Source organism: Hylaeus volcanicus, chromosome 5 (assembly GCF_026283585.1).
Source record: "Hylaeus volcanicus isolate JK05 chromosome 5, UHH_iyHylVolc1.0_haploid, whole genome shotgun sequence".
Classification (NCBI taxonomy): domain Eukaryota; kingdom Metazoa; phylum Arthropoda; class Insecta; order Hymenoptera; family Colletidae; genus Hylaeus; species Hylaeus volcanicus.
The window spans coordinates 10,357,046-10,369,533 of NC_071980.1; the positions used below are offsets into that span (position 1 = coordinate 10,357,046).

The window sequence follows — 12,488 nt, forward strand, 5'->3', positions numbered from 1 at the left end:
CCAATGCTCTGGATTTTTGTGAATTTTTCATTGAAAACTAAATTCTCGTAAAATGAATGAGTAGACTGGGCGTTTATAGGAAATTTGAATGTGCAATAAAAATGCAAACAATATGCAATATAAAAAAAGTTTGAAGGTAAAGTTCATGTTACAATATTTGCAGAATAAAATAAATTCCTATTTAGGTTAAATTTTTGTAGGCGCGAAGATTTTATTTTGCGTAAAGATCCGCAGTCTAATAATGACTGAAATGTTGAGAGTATGAATATTATTACTCCTCGTCCTAAAGATATCTTTCAACGCGATAAAATACCATACGTATATTTCCCCTTAAACGTACCCTACCCTCGAATAAAAGACTATCTATCGCAACAACCCTATCGCAGACCGTCTATTTTCGTTGCAATAGTCGATTACTAAACATTCCCCGTGATCAATGTATTTCGAACGCTTTGTCAAATAGCAGTTTGCTTGAAAAATTTGCAACTCGGTTTATGATTCTATATTAGAGTCAAAATTCACACGAAGACGAGGTGGCCGAGTGGTTAAGGCGTTGGACTGCTAATCCAATGTGCTCTGCACGCGTGGGTTCGAATCCCATCCTCGTCGATCAAATTTTTTTGGGGGAAATTTTATTAAACTCGATCGTCTATACAGAACTCGAAGCAGAAATAATACGAAAAGAAAAATTTAGCTCGCAGTTTTGCCTCGCATAATATTTAAATTCCCGCAAAATGCGTGATAAATCGACAATATCCTTAAACGTACTAAAAGAAAAGGGAGTCTTTGAATTCTATCTTAATCTTACAGATCGAAACGAAAGAGAGCCCCGTAATGCGAATAATAAACTATAAATCGGTGTAGAGGAAGAATTTAATCTACAAGTTAAAAATTAATATTAAAAAAAGAGAATAAAGGGTATACCACGATAGCAAATATTAAAGGCAAAGTGAAACAATGGTCGAGTAATCGAAAATGTTGATAAAAAAAAAAAAATAGAAACGTAAAAAGCTTGTCGACAGGCAATCGAACCCTGGTCTGCCGCGTAACGCTCTTTGTAACGCCCAGGAAAACGCACGGGGCAAAAAACTATGCGAGTATTTTGAAATTGTGGTCAGTACGGGTAGGAAAAATTTAAGTAACAAATAAAAATAAGACAAAAATTAATCCTCCCCGGCGGGGAATCGAACCCCGGTCTCCCGCGTGACAGGCGGGGATACTGACCACTATACTACCGAGGAATTATTGAGAGTGCTTTATAAATTAATCGTGCACTTGTTCCTATACTTAATCATAAAATTACATTAAAGAAAAAAAAATGTTTCTATTTAGAATTAATAAATAGAATTTAATAAGAAAAACTTCAAAGGCCATTCTATAATCGCCAGTACTCGTCATACGTCGTAAAGAGATCATAACATAACGATCTACTTCGATCCACTTGAAAAGGTGCACTTGGACGCCTCGAGGCATCAAAGTTTTAACGCCCGAAAAAGATCACTCTAGAGTTAGCCCTGAACTGTTGACATCTGGCACTCAAGGACTCTATTGCCTTCGCTTCCTAGACTTTCTACGAGACCTTTCGAGAAACTCCCAAGACTGCGAAGTTTCAAATCGTCTCGCACATAATTCGATAACGGAAAAATCCTGGCCGTCCAGGTCGGCTTCGAAGACCGAATTCGTCTTCAAATCCTGATTGTTCTTTCAGTCTTGAAAGTTTTCGTCGATCTTGAAAGTATTAATCGGTCTCGAAGTCTCGATGAATCGCGAAACTTTTAACGAGTCTCGAGTACGAAACTTTTCGATAATTTTTGCTTTCCGCGATGCATCAAAGTAACTGTCGAATCGTATTAAATGCATTCTAGAAAACAAGAATCAACGAAAAGTTTCGGCTCTTCAAGATTTCATTGATTCGCTGAAAGCTTGAAGATTTATCAAGGCGTTGTGACGTTAACGATCGATCGTGACCTCAACATCAACCAACCCGTATCTTATCTTTACTATATATACGAAACATTAATCATTTTGCAATACAAATACTTAATGGGCGTTCGAATATTTGAAAAGTTTATCTCTGCTTTACCGTGTACACCCTATATGATCTTATGATTGATATATATTAATTGCTTATGTGTACATAGAAAACGTATATATATAAAATAGAATATCACATAAGGCTTACCTCGAAGGAAGACAGACGAAGAACACTAGCTGCGTCTCGTTTCAGCATTCGACGCCATGTTGAAGGAGAGAGAGAGAGAGGACGGATCTTTTCCGCGGGAATGGACGATCAACCGTAGCCATTTTCTTTCTCGTTCGCTACCACTAGTTCGCACACTTGTGTTTCGAACTTTTCTTCATCTGCGTCTTCCATTTGTTGCACTAAATAAAGAATACTACGCGTCTTGCCACATGTTCGTTTTAAAATTAAAATCAAAATCGACCAAACTGTAACAATCGCACAAATAGTAACATTCGCGCAAATTTACCGAGAATGGAAGCGAAGCTGTACGTGCGCACGTTCGCGTGGTCAGTTAGAAACTGGTCAGAAAAGTTTTACAGTGTTGCCTGGGGGTGTACGCGCGAATACATTCGACGTTCGGAATTTACGACGTCAACCTTTACCTTTTTCTGGCCGAAAAACCGTACGGTGGTTGTGCACCAAAGACTTTCGAACTTTCGAACTACGCGACGACGCCGACTCCGCGCGAATCGTAATTCTTTCCTTCGCACTACCAACTGCTACCAACCGCACGACAATCCATACGCGATCAACCGCGGTTAAATCTGACGAATCGTACAAGCTACATGAAAACTTCTACATGAATTCGATGAAGGCGAATTTCTAGACTAGAAAATTTAAGCATTTAAGAGTCTTAAATTAAGACGTACGAAAATATAAAAGACAAATAGCATTCGTGAAAAATTCATGATTAATAACACTCCACTGTTTTTAGTTAGTAACATTTATCAGGCTTCGCGTCATATTTTTTTTCACTGTTCCCCCACTGTTTCGCGATTACAGTTACTTTTGTCTTTCGTTGTTTTCCGACTGTACATTTGACTGAGGCGTTCAAGAAAGCGATACACTTCGATTACCGAGCAACGATTGGAAAATCGACGACATATTCACTGAACGTCCGAAATCGTCCTTCCGCCACGATGCTACGGTATAAACTGCTGAGAGAATTTATTCTTCGAAAACACAGACCGATCGGTCTGGAGACAAGCGACGCGAGTGACGGGGGTGAAGCGGTGACTGGGGAGTGAAGTGCCTTGCTCGAACTACAATGTAAACACGTGACTCGACCTCTGCGAGATAAAAGTAAAAACAGTCGAAAGGAATGGGTCATCGACGAACGAGGGTCCTTCGCTCGAGGGTTAACTTTTGAACGATTTCAAGGCGACTCCATGCAGGAACCGTCTATTCGAAGCTCGTGACACAATCTCGCGCGAGAAATATGTATCGAGTGAACTTGCACCTAGGAAGAGAAGCACAGGACCGTAACGTAAGTTTCTTTTGTATCTCCGTTCGTAAAATATCCTCTACATCAGTGATTCTCAAACTATTCCCTCGAATCCTTGCGATCAAGGTATGAATCTTTACGAAAATCGTTATAGTTCAATTATTATAATCAGTGATGGGCAAAAGGCTTCGGTGACCCTAGGCTTCGAACAAATCTGAAGTTTGCCGACATGTTTGTCGCGTTTCCATCTTCAGAAAATGTTCAAAGGCAGAAGCGAGACAAACATGTCGGCAAACTTTAGATTATAATATTATAATTTGCAGACATTTAATTAAATAGCATCATAAAGTCTCGACTAGTTTATTACAAATACACGCGCGATACGCTTCTCATTTTCTTCTGAGAAACGCTGCTCGTCCCCTCGACTAAAGTTTTCGCTTACTTTATCGTTAAAAATTGACCACGGTTTCCAGCACTTCGGTAACATACTCGTTCAAACTTGCCGCTAGATAGAAAGCCTCGTAAACTAAGCAAATTGCTTTAAAAGTTTGCCACACTTACGTCGCAGTAATGCCATCTTGGAAACTAAGTCGAGGACAATCCGTTACGCGAAGCAGGACATTTTATTTTTACGCGACGGTCACTTTCTTCCCAGAATGCAAATTTATATTCACGATAGACGTAGTAAGTGGTACGTAGTATTTACGCGTCTCGGATAACGGGTACGTTATCGAGTGCTAGGTTATGCCGAGCGACGAGATAAGTCTTCTCGCTGCTGAATTAATTAGTCCTAGGTAGAGCTTCCACGATGAAATAGTTTAACAAGTATATTTTTAATACGATAAATATTTTTAAGGAGGAGTTTATAGGTCTTCTCACTGCTAAACTAATTAGTCCTAAGTAGAGCTTCGAGGATGAAATAGTCTAGCAAGTATACAGTCGGTGTAAGAAGTATTCGTACAGCAACAGATTAAAAATAAAATTAATAAGAAAATAAATACATAAGTGGTTAACCTTAAAACTAATAAACTCTGATTTAAGCAAATTCTACTGTAAAAATACGTAGGAACGTTGGTTAATTATCTCTTCCCATAAAATTTATTAATAAAATAAATATACGAAGTTTTATTTTGGATTGGTTCCTGCACGAATACTTATTACACTTATTTGTAATACGATAAATATTTTTGTTCGCGAAAGGAAGAGTTTATAGATCTTCTCGCTGCTGAATTAATTAGTCCTAGGTAGAGCTTCGAGAATGAAATAGTCTAACAAGTATACAGTCGGTGTAAGAAGTATTCGTACAGCAACAGATTAAAAATAAAATTAATAAGGAAATAAATACATAAGAGGTTAACCTTAAAAATAATCAACTCTGATTTAAGTAAATTCTACTGTAAAAATACATAGGAACGTTGGTTAATTATTTTTTCTTTTTGTTTTTTAATTACTTTGTTTAAGATCACATCAACTACATGGTTATTAGTGGCCACGTTGATATCTACAATTCAATTACAATTTATTCATTATTTCATATTTCCTTCGTATATCTAATAGTTTGAGAAATTCGTTTCTATTGTTGAGAATCGTCTGCATATTATTTAAAAGTTTGAATTCGATGATCGTGCTGCATGGTTAATTATTTCTCCCCGTAAAATTTATTAATAAAATAAATATACGAAGTTTTATTTTGGATTGGTTCCTGCACGAATACTTATTACACTTATTTGTAATACGATAAATATTTTTGTTTGTGAAAGGAAGAGTTTATAGATCTTTTCGCTGCTGAATTAATTAGTCCTAGGTAGAGCTTCCCGGATGAAATAGTTTAACAAATATATTTAAAATACAATAAATATTTTTGTCCACGAAAGGAAGATTTTATGGATGTTCTCTCGATTATAGATCATCATAGGGTGCCTTAGTATTTGCAAGGGGAGCGTAAAATCAATTTTGTAACGTAATAAAATACGAATATATTTCTATTTTACAATCCGGCTTGAACAATCATGGCGTTCGGAATGCACATGTGCCCGGCTAGCTCAGTCGGCAGAGCATGAGACTCTTAATCTCAGGGTCGTGGGTTCGAGCCCCACGTTGGGCGATTTACTTTTTTTGCATTTTTTGAATCGCTTTATCGAATCAATAAATCTATTTCCGCGTCTTTTTTGCATTCGTTCACGTTTATCGACAGAAAACGAAGCATTATTGTTAAAAAATTACGATCTAGTTATAACTCACTTTTGGTAAAAAATAATGTTGCAAGTGAAGGAAGTACGTTTCGTCGCAGTTTTACGTGTAACTTTTTCTGAAGAATCGATTCGTTTGCGAAGTGCATGGAAACTCGTTGCAGGTTCTGAAGTGAATATTGTCGTTTATAAAAAGTTCGCCCCCGGGTGGGCTCGAACCACCAACCTTTCGGTTAACAGCCGAACGCGCTAGCCGATTGCGCCACGGAGGCGGCTTGTTGGTCGTCCTTTTATCGCTAAATTTGTTCTCTCGGCGAAGAAACTTAAACAAACAAATCGAGAGATAACGATAGCGCGCGGGACACCAGCTAAAACGCGCCGTCTAACGAGCTTAATCTTCGTACCGTATAAATCATCAACGATTGCATCTAGAGGCACGGAATTAATCTTTACGCCCGATGTTTAATATTCATTTACATAACGTAATAGGAACGATTACTCGAGCCGAATAGCGTAGCCGAATAGCGTAGCCGAATAGTGTCTCGAAGCTGATAAGACTTTATCGAGGATCCCTCGTTCGCGCGAAAATATTTTCCTCGGCGTTGCGACCGTAGAAAACGAGAGAGACGAAACTCTCCTCGAGATACTTTCACCGAAACGACGCTGCTCTCCAAGCGTGCCACGTATATACAGACGTTCGCCGCGGATAAAAGAACAATCGTTTCGTTTGTAAGCAAAACAGAGGACAAAGGGTGCTCGTGGAAGCCTTTGAGGATAAATAACGAGCTATGGACGCGGTCGTGGTCGAGAACGGCGCGAACCCGCAACAGAGTGCCACTTGCCGAGGAACCGTTAGGTCGGAGTGGCGATTTCTCGCAATAGAATTTCGACGGCACCGAGCGAAATCGATTTCGGACCGACGATTGCACGTTCCGTCCGATTTTGCACGCGACGCTCGAATGGAATCGACTCGAAACGAGGGTTGCGCGGGACTTCCAGACCGACAATTGCTTTTTCTTCGGTGACTGTCCAAATTACTTCGCCGTTCCAACGTAAAACGGGTTTGCTCGCGACAATGGCCACGTCTGGATGATTTCGACGTTTCCAGTTACGTTTCAACGCGACAATATTAAATGTACAATCCAAGCGGTCGTCTCTATTCTGAAAATGCCTCGGGGCATTATCAACCCGGATAAATTAAATCAGTTATTTCTGCCACTCTTTTTCTTCGGTGACTGTCCAAATTATAAGGTTGTCCCAAAAGTTTCTTTCGCTTTATTAATAACTAATACATGCGCGATAGTTAATGTTTTATGTTACATTACTGAACTGTGCACGATTCATTTTGCTCCATTACTGTTACAATATGAATATACAGGGTGGTCCACCTAAGTAAGGCCACCTAAATATCTCTTTTAATTGTGGGGGTACAAAAAATATTTTGTACGCTATTTGAATGGTCTGAAAAAACCATTCTATTGCAAAAAATTTCTTTTTTCTAGGGTAATTTTTTTCGGAGTTTACAAGGTTATCGATGTTTTTTTGTGTACAAATGTATAATTCTTTTTATCGCATCGTGTAGCTGATGTAAAAATACGTTCAGATATGTACATTACATGAGCTTGAAATGATCTTTAAAAATTAAATGGAAACGAAAAATTGTTGTCTACAACGTTCTCTCAAAATGTACAATCCAAGCGATCATCTCTATTCTACGCCGAAATGGGTGGAATTAATAACAGTCTTTTTATTTTATTTTGAACGTCTACTTTATCCGACGGCTTGGAAGAACGTGTTGACCGTTTAGAGAACGAACGAGAACCAACTAAAAGCCCAAGCCTACGCGAAAGAGAAATTCTAACGTCCTCTTAAAGAATAGAAAATTCTGCCTGCGCTCTGTTTATTGGCCTGGCCTTCGACGACAAACAGTCAAGAGTCCTCAGACCTGATGGTGTCAGTCCGATACTTTAACAGACAGAAAGGGCAGTGCCTCTTAACGCTAGATTTATTTTTGCTTAACGCAAATGTAAATGTATATAATTCAACACAAACCTTTAAAAGGCACACCAAAACTTTCGAGCTTTTTCGCAACACAATTTAACAGAAGTAGAAACGCGATCGGAGTTTAAACCGTATGCTTCAGTGTTTCCTATCGTATACAGTAACTCACGAAAGTATTCGAACGCCTCCAATCTACATAGTTAATAAATAAAATACACGCGTTAGGTTTAGGTTTGCAAAATAAGATTATAAACAAAGACACATAGGAATCTGGAGAACGTATAAGTAAAATTACAAAAAAAATCTGTCAACACAAACAGCACTCACAAGCCATTGAGTATAAACATATCGTTTTCGCACGTCACAAAAGTATTCGAACGCTTAGACAAGAAGCGTATTTCTGGCGATTGAAATGTAAACATTACGCTGTAGTCGATTCCAAGACATCGTGTAGTTCATATAGATTTCGTAGAGTATAATCTTTTATAATTATTCTAATCGTGAGCACGAAAAAGTCAGAAACCAGTAAATGTGAACGTGAATTAATATCGAAGTTGCATAATGAAAATAAATCTTATCTTGAAATTGGTAAATTATTAAATCGAAGTAAACCTACGGTATATTATACAAATAAAAACGTCGAAAACTGAAGGAAATATTACAAACAAGAAACGTACAGGACGTCCAAAGAAGTTAACGTCCAGAGAGGAGAAAATGATTATACGTGAAATTAAGAAAGATCCGAGTACATCTGCACCAAAACTTGCAGCGATTGTTGCAAATAGTTTTGGGAAAGATGTACATCCCGAATTGTGTCGTAGGGTTCTGCGGAGTAATGATTTCCATGGAAGAATACCACGAAAAAAGCCATATATCAGTAAAACTAATAGAAAGAAAATACTAACGTTTGCAAAAACGTATGTCGACAAAGATATTTCGTATTGGAATAAAGTTATTTTCTCGGATCCGAGTAAGTTTAATATTTTCGGTTCGAATGGGCAGCATTAAGTAAATCCAACATCAACCCGGATAGATTACCTTCGTTTCTAACAAAACATTAAATCATTTATTTCTCCCACTCAACGAAATTCGTCCCCGGAGAGGTTACCGAGCACTCGAGTTCGAAGTACCCGCGCGATATGTACCACGTGGAACTCTTCCAAGTTTCACGGTGAATTACCCGACACCCGACGATGCTCGTTTAAGCGAATACGACTGGTTGCGTTGGGGGGGCCACCGGTCGTACCCTGGAGGACTGCGTAAACGCCCTACCCACATGAAAGTAAGAAAGGAAACGAAGGAAGAAGGAAGACACGCATGACTAGTCGCGAGAGAAAAAAAGAGAACAGTCGGTGGCTGCGTTCGAGGGCGTTGCTTGCGAGTGGGTGAAGGGTGTTTGCGAAAAGATTCGAACGGAGTAAATACGCAAGGGTGCGGTCTTCGTAAAGGACTCGCAACCCTTTTCTCCTCGACAAAAAAACGGAATTCGGTTGCACCGAGGACTCTCGGGAAAGGTGAAGAGAATCAAAGCCACCACCGCCGACAAACGGCTAATTGAGGTGTTAGGATATTTACTGTGTACAGTAGAGTCTTCTTAAATGCGCAATCTCGGGACTGAACTTGTATTGGGTTGTCCGGAAAACAGGGATTCGAACCGCTGCTGAACCCTAACCCAAACCCGGTTAATGAAGGGAAGGTTACTGTAACCCATACTGACCACGAAGGAACGGTTCTTGAATTGTAGGAAGAGCGGGTTAACACGTGGATTGCCATGTCACCCATGTATGGGTTTCACTCAAGAACTAAAAAGATTTATTCTGAAAAGTTGACATCAATGGAGATGAATTTAAATGAAATTCATGAATTTTGATGTAGTTGCAAAAATAAATAGCACGATAAATGTTTGATTACATAGATTTCAGTAGTCTAAATAATATTTAATATCTAATCAACGTGTTAACCTGCTCGGAGTGGGTTACTAGTAGAAGAAGACATCCAGACAAGTCAAAAGATATGTAAACTCACAGGCAATATTCAAATCAAATGAAACTAGACCGTTTAAAATGTACGAGTATATAATGAATGTAGGATTGATTAATTTTAGAGTGTTGTTAGAAACGGTATTTGTACTTTCTTTTTAAACTTCAACGATTATTTGGCATAATAAATGTACAATGAACAGACATAAGTTAAAGACGGGATAAATATATACAAAATATGAACACACAGACATACGAGTAAATGTAACCACTTGCATGACCTTCTTCTCGCGCATGGACAGTAGAGTAAAAAACAGACAATATTGAAATAAAATTGATTATCGTTTAGAAGCATGGTAATAACTATGGTCTTTACTGTATTATTATAACGCGCATAGAACCGGGTTAACCGGGTTACTCGGGTTACAGATGTCTTGTGATACCTGGTTAGATGGGTTATTCTATAATACGAAGTACCGGAACCCGGTACGAGTTAGGGTTCGAATCCCTGCCGGAAAGTCCATGTTTATTTTTGATAGGTGGTGCAGGTCTGAATATGTCGAAATGGCTGAAAATAAATAACATATTAGGTGGACTGGAAAGTAATGTCGTCTTTGCCATCTTAAATACTTGTTTATCATTTATCAGCTCATTGATTTTTCTGGCATTGAAAATTTGCACACTAGGTGACGAAAGGCTGCTGACAATGAGGGCGATTATATAATGAATTAAAGATAGAAATTTATTGGAAAGTTTGAATTTAATGTAAAAGAAACGACATTACTTTTCGGTCTACCTAATATGTACATCCCTTAAAAGGTGGAAAGGTTGCGGAACAAAATGGTACCTATGTAATTCAATAAATGTATATTACAATTCAAATGTGCCTTTGAAGTTTTCTTGCGGGTGGTCATAAAGACCAACCCCACAGTTGGAAAGAATAGCAATGCCCAAGCTCCGAGGGTTTGAAAAGGGACAAGGACGAGGAAAAAGGCGAAGTTTTTCACGAACGTGTTCACCGGATCCACCATCTCGTGGATCGCTGAATTTGGTTCGCGAACTCAGTTTTCGCCTAACCCAGCGGGGCTACTTTTACGATTTTACGCCTATTAGGAGGGTTATTTGTTAGCGAACTCTGCTATTTCCCGTCCACACTACGGCGAAAACCGGTGAATAACAGGGTTAGCTATCATGTTCACGAACGATGTACGCGAACCGGCGTTCGCGCAGTGTGGTCCCGGGGTTACGCTGTTCGGAGCTCGAAATCCTGGACCCCTAAAGGGGTATACCCCTAAGTGGTGGGGATTCAGTTCCTTTTCTCGTCCAAAAGCAGAGCGTTAAACGACGATCAACCGAGCGCGACAAAACGTAGACGCGAATCGGTGTTATGGCCGCGTTAACGAGCCATGAAACGAACCGTACATTGTTCCGACGAGCGAAAGGGCACCGTTTTGTCGCGGCTGGTAGGTGCAAGGACCCAAGCGGACGCATCGAACGCCTTCGTCGCTCGCAAGTACATCCGAACCGGTCTTCCAAAGCGAAAGGAAAAACGAGGAGGACAGAGGAGAGTCAATTGACCGTTAAACGTCCCGAGCTCCTTCAAACCGCGCGAAGATAACGCGGTCACCAATTACCGCTTCCTGCGTCCACGAAACTTCCAAGAAGCGTCACCCCTCCGTCCAGGGGCGTATTCTCGGACCCTGCGCCAGAAAAAGAAGTCACCCTTTCTGTTTTACACTCCTCGATGCCTCTTTATTTCCATTACACTTTTCGATTACAATTTCCCTTACTCAACATGTTTCTTCGCTACATTCTTCTACTCTCTCTCTCACACTCCCGATCTCTCCGATCTTGCTGCCTGTCTCGAGGAGGGAGGGAAATCTCTAAACACGAGACCGTTGGTCGAATCTCGAACACTACCTAACAGCTCGTAATTAAATTATTGTCGCATCTGTTAATTTCTTTTTTTCCATCGCTTCTTTCCAGCAAGGTCGTTAACCTCTGTCCTCTGCCATCAGTGGATGAATATTTTTTTCATGCAATCGCGCGTGCTTCGCGTGGGTGTGTCGCGGTACGCCAGCCCAGCCCTACCTTCGACACCTACTACCATAGGGCGTTTCCGGTTTCCATTCCCTTCTGCTTCATCATCGTCGTCTCCGTTCTTTTTCTTGGCTAGTTCTCCGACGACAAACGGCTCGCCCTTTTATCGTGCAATGTTTTATTTGAGAATTTCTTTCGTTTCGTGACGTCGAGCGCCGAATCAGAAGGGCGAATCGACCGGCTGTCGGCAACCTTTTTCGACAAAACGAGATTTTCGTGGGAAATGGAATTGCAAGTTACGTTCGATTATCGCGTTACACTCGAGTTTAATTGAATCGGGAACGGTCGATGCCGTCGACGTTTCGTCTGGTCCCGTTCCTCTCTTGAACTGAACGCTCGCGCCGGTAGAAATGCGCTTAAAAAATCGCTCGTTTCTTCGGTTTCCTCAGCCAACTAGTACGCGCTGTTAGGAGGGTTTCGCGATTGAAATGGAATCGGAAAATCGACGTGAACTTTCCGCTGAAATCGTTACTCGAAGTATAAATAATTTAATGGAATAGGAATTTATTTACCGTATTGAATAATTTTTTTACGTATTTACGAATCAAATTAATTTTATTGTAAGAGATTTTTAACTGACTTTGAAAAGGAGCAGGTTACTCAATTCGACATGTATATTTTTTTTTGTTGAAAGAACTTTTTATGTGCAGAGTAAGTCCGAAGAAACAGAACACCTAAATATCTCCGTTACTTTTCGTTGTACAAAAAAACTTCTTAGGATAAAGTTACACTGTTTAAAGGGTCGCATGTAA

At 39.8% G+C, this 12,488-nt stretch overlaps 4 non-coding genes across 4 annotated transcripts; 2 read left to right on the forward strand and 2 right to left on the reverse strand.

The window, feature by feature from the left end:
- Positions 1-527: 527 nt before the first annotated feature.
- Positions 528-609, forward strand: Trnas-gcu (transfer RNA serine (anticodon GCU)). The gene has a single exon. It is a non-coding gene; the product is annotated as a tRNA-Ser (tRNA).
- Positions 610-1,169: 560 nt separating this feature from the next.
- Positions 1,170-1,241, reverse strand: Trnad-guc (transfer RNA aspartic acid (anticodon GUC)). Its single transcript has one exon. It is a non-coding gene; the product is annotated as a tRNA-Asp (tRNA).
- A 4,257-nt stretch (positions 1,242-5,498) lies between these two features.
- On the forward strand, positions 5,499-5,571 carry Trnak-cuu (transfer RNA lysine (anticodon CUU)). The gene has a single exon. It is a non-coding gene; the product is annotated as a tRNA-Lys (tRNA).
- Positions 5,572-5,854: 283 nt separating this feature from the next.
- On the reverse strand, positions 5,855-5,928 carry Trnan-guu (transfer RNA asparagine (anticodon GUU)). Its single transcript has one exon. It is a non-coding gene; the product is annotated as a tRNA-Asn (tRNA).
- Between the last annotated feature and the right edge of the window lie 6,560 nt (positions 5,929-12,488).